Genomic DNA, 14,943 nt, shown 5'->3' on the forward strand with positions numbered 1-14,943 from the left:
TGTGCTTGTTGGGGAGGGGTACCGTAGTATATTGTGGTGTTTTGTTGTCGTTATGTGTGTGTATGCATACTTATATGCTTGTGAATAGGTATATGTGAATGTATGTGTGGTATGTGTGTGTGTGCATGCTTGTGTACTTGTGAATATGTATATGTGAACATATGTGTGGTATATGTGTGTGGTGAATATATGTGTGGTAGTGTGGTATATGTGTGTGGTGTATAAGTTTGGTTCATTAAGGTGACTATCCAGGTGCACAGTTACTCAAAGAACAAAGAACGTCTAGTATCTTCCTTTATAACTCTCAGAACTTTTATGCCTGAGACAGAGTGCCTCGTTATATCAGAAGCTCCCCAGTTTGGCTAGGATGGTAAGCTGGGAAGCTCTCGGGATCCTACTGCCTCTGTCCCCTGTTGTTGTGTCTACAGGTAGCCATGCCAACTTTTCCCTAAGTCTCGGGGATTCAAACTCAGGTTCTCATGCTTGAACAGCAAGCACTTTGTTCCAGTGAGCCAACTCCCATCCCAGCTTTTCACAGAAACCTATTCTTAATGCTTTCGTCACATGATTGCAGTCTATGATGCTGGGATATCTAAAATACACTAACGGTGCTGCTGCTCCAGTCCACGACATTTCTACATCCTTTACACAACTGCAGAGATAGCGGTGAGATATACAGAAGTCTATTCATACCACCTAGGCACATTTTACTCCCAGACTTTATGGCTGAAGTGCATAAAAGATGGTTTTCTCTTATAACCTCAACATTGTATTATATGATTACATAAGTGTGGTTTTCCCTTTCAGACCTGAGGATGAATGTTTCAATCCAGGAGTACAATATCACTTTCTCCCATTTGTATCCAAACCAATTTAAATGTTTTACTATGTGAGGTATCTCATCAAAATCTAGTAAAAATTATCCTGTGGAAGGTGTAGACTTCTTTTGCTTTTGGTGATGTTAAGTGTGTGTGTGTGTGTGTGTGTGTGTGTGTGTGTGTGTGTGTGTAACCAGGCAAGGATACGCAAAAGACCAAAGGAATATTTCTAAGTATGATTCACTCTTATAAATTACTTAGTACAAAGAAAATAAGCAGTAAAAAAAAGTAAATGTTGGGAGCTGGAAAGATGGCTCAGTGGTTGAGAGTGCTGACTTCTCTTCCAGAGATCCTGAGTTCAAGTCCCAGCAACCACATGGTAGCTCACAGCCATCAGAAATAGGATTCAATACCCTTTTCTGGTGTGTCTGAAGACAGCAACAGTGTACTCCCATACATAAAATAAATAAATAATTCTTTTTTCAAAATTAAATGTTTATAGCCTTAATATCTACTCTATATACTCATGGTGTATGACCAGCAAGTATCTTAGTTTGCTCCATAGAATCTGTCCTAAAAAGAATGTGTATCTTAGTTTTCCTATCTTGATTCTTGTTTGTGTAATAAAGAAAAGCAACAATAACAACTTTTGTCTCAAATGGGGATGACCTGTTAAGCCATGGGAGCTGTGGATGACTTAATCCTAGGACATAGTCAGTATTTGTTGGCTGTACTATAGATGTGATGCCCTGGTATACTACAGGGGAGCTCAACCTATATGGGCTAACACTACCGTGTGAAGAATAAAAGCCTTATTATGTTAACTCGGTAGGTAAATACTTGATGCACAAGAATGAGGGCTTGAGTTCAGATTCTCCGTGCCCTCATAAAAGCCAGGCACAGTGCCATGTACTTATAACTCCAACACTAGGGATACAAAGCTAGGAGGAATCCCTGGGCTCACTGGCTGGTCTAGCTGAAACAGCAGCCAACTTCAACTAAGTGAAAGTCCTTGTGTTAAAAGTAGAGTAGATGTGCCCACTGGGGATGCATTCATTGTAATCTTTGATCTTTGTATATGACAAGTACTGGATTTCTGTAGTGGTATCTATTTGCTGCACATAAATGTCCTGTGGTAAAAGGTGATATCTACCCTTGCCTCTATGTATGGGGTTGAGTTTCAGAATGTAGTTAGGGTTGGTTATGTTAGGAATATAATCCTAGGTTAATTTAGGAATGTCGTTAAGTTTGTTGCCAGACATGGAATTACATGCCTTTAATCCCAGAACTCAGGAGACAGAAGCAAGCAGATGTCTACGAGTTGGAGGCCAGCCTGCTCTATAGAGTTCATTCCAGGACAGCCAGCGCTACATAGAGAAACATTGTCTCATGAAAAAAAAAATTTTTAACTGGTCTAATAAAGTGGCAATCGTAGGTGCTCAGTTAAAATCCATGGCCTCACTAGCTTTGGGATGTTGGCTCGGTTTGTATGCGAGGCGTAGTTTTTCTCCTATTGAATGGGCCTTAAAGCCAATTTGGTAGCTGTTGGTTGCTGCCAAAATGTGAGTGACACTACTGTACCATTAAGGGTGAAGTGTCTCTTGCCGTACTGGTCACTGTTATAGGTCATGTGAGTCACAGCTGGTTAATGCTATTGTCATCCTCCTTTGACAGCTTATAAAGTACTTTCTGGTACTCTAAAAGCAGGACAAAGGCTTTCAGGTTAGGTAGGGCTCAAATCTTCTCAGTCCTTCGTCAGAAGCATGCCATGTCTTCAGCAATTTGGATTTTCCTTCAGCCACTGAGAGGCAATGGCAATAGTCCAGATTGTTTAGGGAGTCACTTGAAACTACCCTGACGAACACCTCAAGCAGAAGTTTCTGGTTCCTGATACTGAGGTTGGTAAATTATATAGATATCGCTCTCAGCACAACTTCATGTGTGTCTATGCATCCACATGTATGTATGTATGGTGGGCCCATGTACATTTGTAAGTATTGGATAAAATTTTACATAAATATACAATATGCTTTCTTGAGGTTTTATGAAACATTCTTGGTGTCATTTGTCCCTCCTCCCTCCACAATTAGAGCGCCCTCTGTTTTTCCATCCCCCCTTCAAAACCCTCACATCCCTCTCCTATGGCTTAAGAAACTCTGCAGAAACAGTGGATAAAAGATTCCAAAGGCCAAAGAACCAGGAAGTTGGCCATGAGGTTTCTTCTTCTAGATGTGACAGAGAAGCTACACTCATGATACCTCAACAAAATAGATGCCTGAAAAAGACTTGGACGATGACAATATCAATGGACATAGTAACACAAAATGGGGAAATCTCATGGGGTCCCAACATAGAGAAACTCTTACAAGCAGCTAATGAGTGCTGAGAGGAGGGAAATTAGCCTTCCCAAGGGTGAGCCCCCTACTTGGTTATAAAATACAAAGTGTTCAGCCCTGAAATAATACACACATGAACCACACTAACAAACTCATCAGGGTTTATTTATACATTTATGCATTTACAATATTCATACACATATATATGTATAAAATGTATTCTTACATATATATGCATATAATGTATACATGTGTATATATATACAGATATATATACAGATATATAATATGGCTGTCGATTTAAGATAGAATGATGAGGGAGCACATGGGAAGATTTTAAGGGAGGTGGCATGCGAGGTTTTAGAAGGAAGAAAGAGAACCAGAGGAACTTATATAATTATATTTTACTTAAATTTTTAATAAAATGTGATTATCCCAAATGAGATCAAGGACAACAGAGGGAGATACTGTTGACTCTCGCCCTGACATGTACACACACAGACAAGCATTCAGCCACAAACCACACACACACACACACACACACACACACACACACACACACACACACACCAAGAATTTTTCCAGCCATTCTAGATGCATCTCATTGTTCATTAATGAGGATATGTATCTTCAGCCTGGCGACCACATTGAACACCCAAAGGATAATAAGCTGTACGGCTGACACTACAATCGAGCACTGGAAAGCCTGCAAGTTCATCCACCAGCATCATAACGACCTTATAACCCGGACTTAAAAATCTAGGATTTTGTAATAAATTGCTTTGTTCAGGGACCAGGCAGTCTAACGCTGCTTCTCTAATAGCGCTACAATTGAAAATAATATAATCTACACTGGCAACATCCTTTAAATCCCTCGCTGCTATTGGCTCTTCTTCTTCGGGTTATTACCACTTCAGACAAAACGAGGGCTGTCTGAGCAGTCAGGAATCTGCAGTCTTTGATGTTCTGCATGAGACAGGAGAAGGGTACACACTGTCTCCTCCCCAAAGCTCAAGCTGCAGGCCCTGGAACAACGCCAAGGGGACAAGGACATTAATGAGTTATTTTCTATTGTTTCCCGTTCTATGGCAGCCAATGCCTTATAATTATGCAAACTACCAAAGGGACAATTTAAAATCTAATCAGGATAAGGGGGAAAATTCCTTACATTTTCACGGTTTTTTTTTTTTTTTATAACTCACTTTTGTTTCCATATCTATTTATCTAAGCCTTTGTGGAACAAGCCCCTCCCATCAGAAATCTATTCCAGCCTACTTTTTCTTTCATGTTTCTTTACAAGATCCAAATAAAGTGAGTTAGAAACTGATCTCCCCTAAAGATTAAGTCAGACCTAATTAGCTCACATTAAATTGATGGGGTGGCTGAATCAATTCTACATTTTCAAGCTGCAATTTTCCTATGCACCTTTATCATGTTAATGAGTGCATGATATTAAATTATGTCGTAAGGAAAATGCTTGTATCTAACGTACAATACTAGATTCTTCAATGTATACATGCCAGGAAAAACAATCGCTTCTAAAATCGACTTTAGACACTGAATCCAATTTGACATAGAATGAAGGTCTTTGCATGGCTTTGCAGTATGCACCTAGCAAACTCCAAAATGGGGGCACTATAAGCCCAGAGCCCCATCTTCCAAAATGGTTCTTCCATCCAAAACCTATAATACTCAAGTACAAGGCAATTCATTCCCTAACAGAAATATCGACACATGGGCCTTGGGATAGCAATACTTGTCACAATGAAAATGTCAAATTGTATTGAGAAGGAGACGTCCTTTACTCTTTCTGGGCCTATTTCGGCTTCCAGGTAACGCATTGCTTATGCTTTTATACGTTTTAGCAAGGCGAGAAACATCCTGCAGGGTTTTTTGTTCTACTTATCTTAAGGCATTTTTCCCAATAGATATCCTTGTCAGCTTTCTTAATTCCTAGACATTTCCCTGTATTAATTTCTACCGTCATTTAATCAAGTCTGCTACTTGGTGTGCTGAGCACCTTGTTCTCAAGCCCGGGAAATATTTAACCCTTGGCTACTGAGGATGCAAACGGCCATCCTGCTAAGCCAAGACTGACAAAGCAGCATCAGCAAAATGCTTGGGAGTCTTGTTTTGTTGTTGTTCTTTTAATTAGATATTTTATTTGTTTACATTTCAAATGTTATCCCCTTTTCCAGTTTTCCCTCTGGAAATCCCCTATCCCATCCCTCCTCTGTCTGCTTCTATGAGAATGCTTCCCCCTCCCACCTACTCCCTCCTGACTCCCTGCCCTGGCATTCACCTACACTGGGGTCTCAGTCTTCCCACAACCAAGAGCCTCACCTCCCATTGATGCCTGACAAGGCCATCCTCTGCTACATATGCAGCGGGAGCCATAGGTCCCTCCATGTGTCCTCTTTGGTTGGTGGTTTGGTCCCCTAGGAATTCTGGGGGGGGCTCTGGTTGGTTGATATTGTTGTTCTTCCTATGGGGTTGCAAACCCCTTCAGCTCCTTCAGTCCTTTCTCTAACTCCTCCATTGGGTAACATTTTTAAAAATAGCAGTTTGTGAAACTGTCATGTCTTCAGACCTTTATCATCAAACATAGCTTACCTGTTGGTCCAACTTTTGTGTTAGCATTTCACACACATTGCTTCAGTTACTATGTTCAGGACAATCCTACCGGCTTGCTGCCATTATTTTAGAAGAGGAGGAACAGGGTTAGAAAAGCCAAACTGAAGAAATGGCAAGGTCAAACTTCAAGGAATCCCATCCCCCCATTCCTACCGCTCCTAGTAAAATAGTCTATGTGTCAACATATTGTGGGCTCTTAGCTAAACTCCTAGAACACGTGCTGCCAGCCATCTGAGCTCATTCCCCTGACAAAGTCAAGGAGGACTGACAAATATTCTCAGAATATCTGTTTGGCAAGTATCTAGAGTGGCACACCCTATTTTTATTTATTTATTTTTTTTACTGTGAAAGGAAAGGGTCTGAAGAGATAGCTCAGCAGTTAAGAGCACTTATTGCTCTCCCAAAGGACCTGAGTTTCATTCTTAGCGTCTTTGTTAGCAGCTCACAACCATTAACAACTCCAGTTCCAGAGAGTCTGACCCTGTGTTATGGTTTTTCATGGGCATCTGCATGTAATAAAAGAAATATCTTTTTAATGGTAAGAAAGCAGAAACAGTGACATTAGGAGAAAGTAGATGGAGAAGCTCTTTATTTTTGTCAATATTCTTTAAAAAAAAAAAAATCCAACCGCTAGTCTTGGGGAAATAACTTCTGAGCCCTTGTCTTTGGCACTCCTGCATTTAGAGATCTTAGGATCCACCCTCTGCAAGCTGTGATGATGAAACGGACTGGAGCAGCCTTGGCTCAGGACCACAGGCTTGTTCTGCTGCTTAAGGACACCAGAAATCAACAAGTTAAGCAAGCATCCCTGTAGAATGTGTTGGGGTGCAGTTGTCCTTCTGCACCCTCCATTTCCTCTCTCTCAGGGTATCCAGACACAGCTTCAAACCAAGTTGGAAGGATGAAGCAGAGTCCAGAATGGGTGGTGGGGTCCGCAGGAACCTGTCTGGCTAGGATCCAGGGCCGGGGACTGGGGGGGGGGAGTGGCTTCTCCAAGGTTCTTAGTATCACAGCTCTTTTAGATGAAAGCCTTCTCAGAGGATCTTTAATGAGACAACTCATACCTTGTGCTCATACCTCTGTTAGGGTGAACCAAGGTTAAATATAAATCTGGGAGAGTGGGAAGGGTTCTTCTTAGAGTAAAGTTTCAGTGGCTGGGGCTCAATGCACTGGGGATACCTCATTTGCATAGAAAGGCCTTCCAGGAAGTAGAAACTGTAATTTTCCCAGGGATTATATAATATCCCTCAGGTAGAGTACGGGTTGGGCTCCCTGATCAGGTGGAGAAAAGGAAGCTCATTAAGAAAAGGGAGTCTTTTCTTTTGCTCTGAGCTAAGGAAAGCTGTCCAGACATCCCCATTTGCTGCACTAATTTATTCAACGGGAGATTAAGGAAAATGATATTGGCTCCTTCCGCTTCCTTCCTTCCTGCAGGACTCAGTAGGATCATCAGGATGTTTGCATGTACTGAATCTCCATGACAAAGCCATCTATGTTTTCCAGGTGTTTTAGGCATCAAAATCCTCTTGTTATTCAACCATGACCGCATCTCAGAGGACAGTGCTTTGTGAGATTGATTTAGGTGTACAGAATCTCTCCCTGGTGGTTAGAGGCATCTTGCTTTTTCAATCACTTGAGAATCAAATTGATGATTAAGTACTAATTGAAATTAACCTGTCTTACATTCATTGCCATGACCCTGAGTAGGTCAGAAAATTGTCATTTGCAAAGAGTTATTTATACCATAATTTCATACTGACTCTGTTAACAGCAGAATGATTCCTTTGGCATTTAAATACATCACCATGAAACACAATCTCAAAACAAACAACACGTCAGTCATGATACCAACAATACTGTACTGTCTTAACACAGTACTATTCACAATTTTATTATAAGGCTGATTTGGAGTTAAAATTAGATATTTGCAGCAATAAAATCTCTCTCTCTCTCTCTCTCTCTCTCTCTCTCTCTCTCCCTCCCTCCCTCCTTCTCTCTCCCTCTCCCCCCTTCTAATGCAATCCAAAATGAAATATTATGGCCATGCTGAACACAAAGTTACTAATTAGGCATGAGATATTTTATTCCAAAAAATTATTATTCCATAATTTGTAAGAAAGATATAAGACTTACATATATTTCAATATATCTGTGCAATTTCTTAAGCAAATCTATAAAATGATAATATTTTACTTCATATCATCAGCACCGGGAACTATGCTTAGTGAGCAACAATTTTTTAAACAAATATACAGGTTTCCTATAGATAAGCCAACTCTCTATTAGGAATTAGCACAGGGCTATGACAGAAACATTGGGAGATGAGTACAGTCTAAAGAAAAGATGCAAATACAGACTTCCCAAACAGGACCACGATAGCAAAGACATTGTGACCTACAGTTAATAAATGAGACCTCAGGAAACTAAAAGGCCTCTGTAGAGTAAATACTATCATCATCTGAACAAAGAGGAAACCTGCAGGATGGGGAAAAGTCTTTACTAATTATGCATCCGATAGGTTAGCATCTAAGGTGAAAAAAACTCATGTAACTGAACATCAAGAAAACAATCTGGTTAAAAAAATGAACTAGAAGTAAACAGAAATTTCTCAAAAGACAAAACATAAATAGCCAAGAAACACTTAAAAATGTTCACCGTCCTTTGCCATCAGAGAAATGAAATTTCAAACTACTTTGGAATTCCGTGCTATCCACAGTCATCCGAACACCACAGGGTATTTCCAAAGCTATTGGCTACCCGACACAACAGTAAGACCCTACTGTTAAAGACACTGAGCATGTATGTCATCAAACATGGCTGTACCCCAATTAGAAGCTTCCCTCTACTGAATACTAGCCAAGTGCTGGAAGATGCTATGCACACAACTAGAAAAGTAATCATCTATATCACTCAGCTATGAACCTTGCAATCTACAATACTAAGCTTCCTGCAAGATATATCTACTAGTGCCATAGTGGAGTGACTCTTTGGTTGGTTACTTTTTAATTGGATTTAAAGCCCACTCTATGAGAATATGCACTTCATATTGATAATGATGTCAAGATTTAAGACTCTAGGGGTCATGGGCCTAGGGAAAAACTTAGTGTTATTATTAGATGTTTTTTATTTACATTTCAAACATTATCCCCTTTTCCAGTTTCCTACCCATAAATCCCCTATCCCATCCCTCCATCCCCCTTCTTCTATGAGGGTGTTCTTCCACCCAACCACTCACCCCTTCTCACCTTCCCACCCTGACATTCCTCTATACTGGGGGGTTCAGCCTTGGCAGGACCAAGGGCTTCTCCTCTCACTGGTGCCCAACAAAGGCCATCCTCTGTTGCATATGCAGCTGGAGTCATGTACTCTTTGAATGGTGGTTTAGTCCCTGGGAGTTCTGGTTGGTTGGTATTGTTGTTCTTAAAGGGTTGCAAATCCCTTCAGCTCCTTCAATCCTTTCTCTAACTCCTCCAACAAGGACCCTCGTTCTCAGTTCAATGGTTGGCTGTGAGTATCTGCCTCTGTATTTGTTGTGCTCTGGCAAAGCCTCTCAGGAGACAGCTATATCAGGCTCTCATCAGCATGCGCTTCTTGGAATCAGCAATATTGTCTGGGTTTGGTAGCTGTATAAATATGGGCTGGATCCCCAGGTGGGGCAGGCTCTGAATGGCCATTCCTTCAGTCCCTGCTCCAAAGTTTGTCTCCATATCTTCTCCTATCGATATTTTTGTCCCCCCTTCTAAGGACTGAAGCATCCTCACTTTGGTCGTCCTTCTTTGTGAGCTTCATGTGGTCCGTGGATTGCATCGTATGACATATTGCTGTACCCATCTTACAACACTCAGCAAAGAAGCTTATCCTTGTGGTAGACAATAATTAACACAGAGGCCTGTAAGTAGACCACATGAAGGTGAGAAACATTGGAATGTTCAGCCCAGAATGGGGTGTCTTTATCACGGTACTCCCCTCAAAGCTAAGGGATCTATGTACAAGAGGGGGCGAAGAGCATGGGAGAGCCAAAGGTGGTGGACAATTTAAGGAATAAACATTTTCTAGACATAACAGGGACGATGTATATATGAATAGAGACTATGACTACAGCACAAGACCCGCACAAGCTCCAGCCAGACAAAATTTGAGTACAAAGAAAGGAGAAATGAGAACACACTCCCAGCCCTAACCAAGAAGCTTCTGGTAGAGAGAAGATCAGTTTTTGTCAATGGAATAACACTGGATATATCAACCGCACTCAGAAATAGTTACCTTAACATAAATTGGATTTGGTGTCTTTTTAGTGGCTTTTTTCTTTTGCATTTATTTTTTGGTTGTTTTTAAGAGGGAGAAAAATATGCAGTTGGTATATAGAGATAGGCAGAGTATCTGCGAGGAGTCGTGAAATGTAGGATCATGTCATTGTGCAGGTGAAGGCAGGTACAACATTGAACGAGGCCTGTCATTGGACAAGAAGGAAGGATGGGTGGGAGAAAAGTTTTAGAGAGAGGAGGAGAATGGTGTGAAGGAGGGAAGCAGCTGAGAGAACATAGAGGCAGATGATAAGATTCCTCTCAGCACATTTACACGGTGTTATGAATGTTCTTAAGGGACAGATGTGTACAGGGCTTTGTATGTCTAGGTGGGCAATTATATCTTATCAATTGGATCAGAGGTTATTGTGTTGTGTGTTCTTTCAAGTGGTGATTTAATTAAATTCAAGAGAGTGTGTGGTGGCTAGAGACACTGGGCTACCACAGAATTGGGATGTGTATGCCTGGCATGATGGTAACCTGCCTTGGGAACTAGATGGGTAGAGAGATTGTTGCCAGGCTCAGAGAGTAGCCATCGGCAGTGTGATATGGGATGGAGCAAAGTGGGTGAGACGCATTGCTGACTGAGATGAAGATGTCTATCAGATGCCTTGGGGCACTACAGGGCTGGATCTAGTGTGGGATAGAAGAAACCAATTTTTTAAATAATTTTACAGCAACAGTAAGATGGGAAAGAATATGATAAAAAATATAGTGTATAAGGATCTCAAAGAGCAAGTAAATAAAAGAAATGAAAAATATCTAAAATCCTCACAGGCAAAATTTTATGTCCACTTGAACTTGGGTGCAAATAGTAGCAGAAACTAATTTTTTGTAGTATATATGATATCATTCTAGAGACACATTCCCCTCAGTCCAGGGCTATTGGTTAAAAATGTAAAGCATTATCAATAACTACACAGGTGATCATGTTCTGAGTACAGAGGATGTGAGGTTCTGTACTACTTAAATCTTGTTATTTTATCTCCTATACTCCTACAGTTCATCTTCCATCTCGTCTAGAAATCAACATCTTCTGATAAATCTTTGTTCATATCACTCTTCCTTTTGGTAACATACTTAAAAGGACACATACATTTAAAAAAACTTCTATAGGAAGACATGGTAGTGTCCTCCTATAATCCCAGCATTCAGAGGGTTGAGTAAGAGGATCCCAAGTTCAAGGTCAGTCTATGTTATATACCAAGATCCTGTCTCAAAACAATTATATGCAAAGTTTTTGTTAAGTATTCCTAAATTATCATTCAGAAAACTAGAACCTCTTGTACACCATACCACACAGAACCAAAGAATGATCTTCAGAGTTTTAGCTAAAAGTCAGGGGCTGTGACTCAAGCATTCTCTTCTAATGGCTTTCTACCCCCACATTCACAAATGGTACCATTAAATAACAATGGGGCTATGAAAGTCACTATACTATATGAGGCTTTAAAAATCTAAGCTTTCCTCTAGGAAACCAACCTTATGAAACTACTATAAAACAAAGACTTGTCTTTAAGCACACCAGAGGTACAAAAATCATGGAGTTTAAAACAGGAAAGAACAGTGTGAAAACCTCAGAGAAGAAAGAATGAGTTCTATTGGTTTTAAACTGGAGGGGTTACACTTCTACACCAATGAGAGCATCGATCCTCTAATTCATTTATCTCAGGGGAAATGAAGGTGCTCTATGTATAATTCTTAAAGGACTAAAAGTAAGAAGCCATGTTCTCTAAAATGGATGGAACCCACATGTACATGTCTGGGTAATGTTCTCAGCAACAGTTACAGGATATTCTCAGTAAAACCCTATTAGAATTAGACAGTGCTACGTTGAAAAGCAGTCACAAAACACACTGATAGGCAACACGAAGCCTAGCACAAGAAACACAAAGGTTAGCACAAAAACTCTAAGTCAGATGCTTAAGCCTTGTATATAGAACCAGCACAGGTCAGCAGAAATGGTGGCTCCTCGGCAAGCCACAGCCGTCCATCTAAGCACGCCTTCAGTGTATCTATTCCAGACATCCTCCAACAAATTTGCATTGGCTTCTTCTCCACCTCCTACTCCAACTGTGTTACTGGCAGGCAATTACATTCTGATTTATAAGGTCTTTCTAAAACATGCAAATGATGCTACACTAGTTAGAAATGCATCTCTGGGCTAATTAGAGAGGCCCTAGGATCTAAGGAGGAAAATTTAAGACGACTTGGACTTGGACTTGGGAACTGGGATTCAGGAAGTTTCTGGAGTTAACTGCTTGACCTCAAATCAAAGGAAGAAAGCAGGTAGTGTTCTCCTGGATTTGGTATGGTTTCTAGGCAAAATGGTCTTTCCTGCAGGAGCTGTGCCCTCTGCCTGTGAGAGATGTATGCACCTTAGGAGGATGTGACAACACTATTCCCCAAGGCTCAGTCACTGAGACTCACTTATTAGAAGTTCCTTGTAGGATGACTTCTACTGGAAAATAATTATGATCAATTTCTACATGGGAGACACTGTGGGTGAATAAGAAAGTAGGAAAACAAAAACCAAAAACAACAGCAGCAACAACAACAACAACAAAACCATGTGCTGTGTCTTTTATGCAAAGATCAGCACAGGTCCCAAAGCTGAATTTTCACATACATGATGTAGAAAACATCCATAATGACAGAGTTTTGAAGCACTTTTCAGAGTCTATCCCTGGTCTATTTTATGTTCACTAAATCGGGCTTTTATTAGGAAAATAAATGCATCCCTTCTTTGTCTTGATTACAGCCCTTACCATATGGTTATAATCAGGAGTCACATTGCTAAGGACACCAAAACCAATGAGAACTCTGAACATTAGATAGTAGGGTTCCCTAAGTGCCTACACCCACCTTAACTCCTTTATAATAGTCAAAGTTCAAGACCAATAATACTTGCACTCTGGTACCTTCTGTCAGAGCTATTGCCCCGATAGGTGGTCTCAATTCTACTGTCCCTCAGTCTCTCACCTACATCTTACCTCCACCTGCTTTTGATCCCTTGATGAGCTGTTCACTCTGACCAAACAGTAGGTCAATTTCATATAACTCAAGGCAACTAACTATATAACTTTATGGTATCTTAACTTTGTTTTCTAAAAAAAAAATTAGAAAGATGTACACATGGACAGACCCATGGCTCTGGCTGTCTATGTAGCAGGGGATGACCTTGTTGGACATCAATGAGAGGAGAGGCTCTTGGTCCTGCCAAGGCTGGAACCCCCCCTCCCCAGTGTAGGGGAATGTCAGGGCAGGAGGTGGGAGAGGGAATGGGTGGGAGGGGGAGCACCCTCATAGAAGCAGGGGATAGGAGGATGGGATAGGGGGTTTCTGGAGGGGAAACCGGGAAAAGGGATAAAATTTGAAATGTAAATAAAGAAAATATCCAGTAAAATAAAAGAAAAAAATTTTTAAAGAGAGATATAATGATATACGCTATCCTGTTTAGAGATGGACATCACAATTTTATATATTTATAAAATGTTTAGTTTTAACTGGCAACATTGAGTTAAATAAACTTTATAAGAAAAAAATGTATGGTTTAGACCTCTCCCCACACCAAAAAAAGAATGTTCATATCTGGTTACAAAGTGAACTTAGAGTCTGGGGGCTGAGGGAACTTTCAAGGCCACTTTGTAGACAATGGTTCATACATGTTTCCCTTCATTTTTTCTGGCGGTAAAAGCAGATTTCAGTTGTTTCTTTTTCTAGAACAGCCTTCTTTGGCCTTCTGCTATACAGCCACATAGCCCAGAAAAAACAAAAAACAAATATGTAGGTTAAAAATGTCTGCTGTCTCCGCTTCTATGTTATATTAATTAATGCCGAGCAGTTCTGAACCAGGCACCAATCTGTGCAGTATATGGGTTATAGACACAACCACACAAGTGATCCCTGGGCCATACATGATTTTCATTCTCTGAACTACATGTTAACTGGCAATTCACATAACTTCCATCTTGAACCAAACACCAAAGACATGCCAAAAGCTAAAAACTATAATCCCACCCTCAAAAAAAGCTATCATTAACACATGCTCTCCTGCCAACTTTATTGCAGTTTTGGCTTTACTCGAAGTCAACTCCAGGAAGTTGCAGACTCTGGTTAGCCTAGCCAACAAGGTATCATTATAAAGAGTGTCAAGAACTTCTGCTCACTTTTAAAGGTATTTGGACCTTGCAGCTATAAACAAAGCTTCCCTGGGAGCTATGATAATATTGATCAGTGTAACTCTGGTCAGAACTGGGAAGTCCTCAGGGTCACTGAATCACGTTAATGGATCCCCCTCCATCCTTACCCCCACATCCCTGCACCTTATGTTCTGTCTACGGACTGAACCTTGGCTTACAGTTTTGCATTTCTGTTAAAGGATACCTTTTTTTGAGTTGAACCACCTTCCCTGCTAAAGCCAAGTCTATTTGCTTTGATTCCTACTTAGAAGGCACAGTAAAAGATTAAGCCTCAATAAGATTACTGATTCAATGTTATTCAAAGGAGATTTCATTTAATTAGATTTTTGGACGTTGGGAAAAAAAAAAGCATATCCAACACGAAGAGATGAAAAGGCTCTAAGCGAAGTTGCACATAATAATTTTAGAAAGGTTTTACCAGGTAGATCATAATTAAGTCATCTCTCTGCTTGTACCGTCAACAGAATTTGAGCATGGAGGAGGATCATACACACAAGCCAAAATGAAGAAAACAAAGATAAAACTGGAGTGCATTGTACAGGAAAAAGAAATAGTAAATCAGATTAAAACACACCGGTATTAATTTATTGTAATTTTAATGTTGATATGAAAACATTTAAATATCTGAAAAAGTAGATGTGATTTCCCA

The sequence above is a fragment of the Rattus rattus genome, chromosome 1 (assembly GCF_011064425.1).
Source record: "Rattus rattus isolate New Zealand chromosome 1, Rrattus_CSIRO_v1, whole genome shotgun sequence".
Lineage (NCBI taxonomy): Eukaryota > Metazoa > Chordata > Mammalia > Rodentia > Muridae > Rattus > Rattus rattus.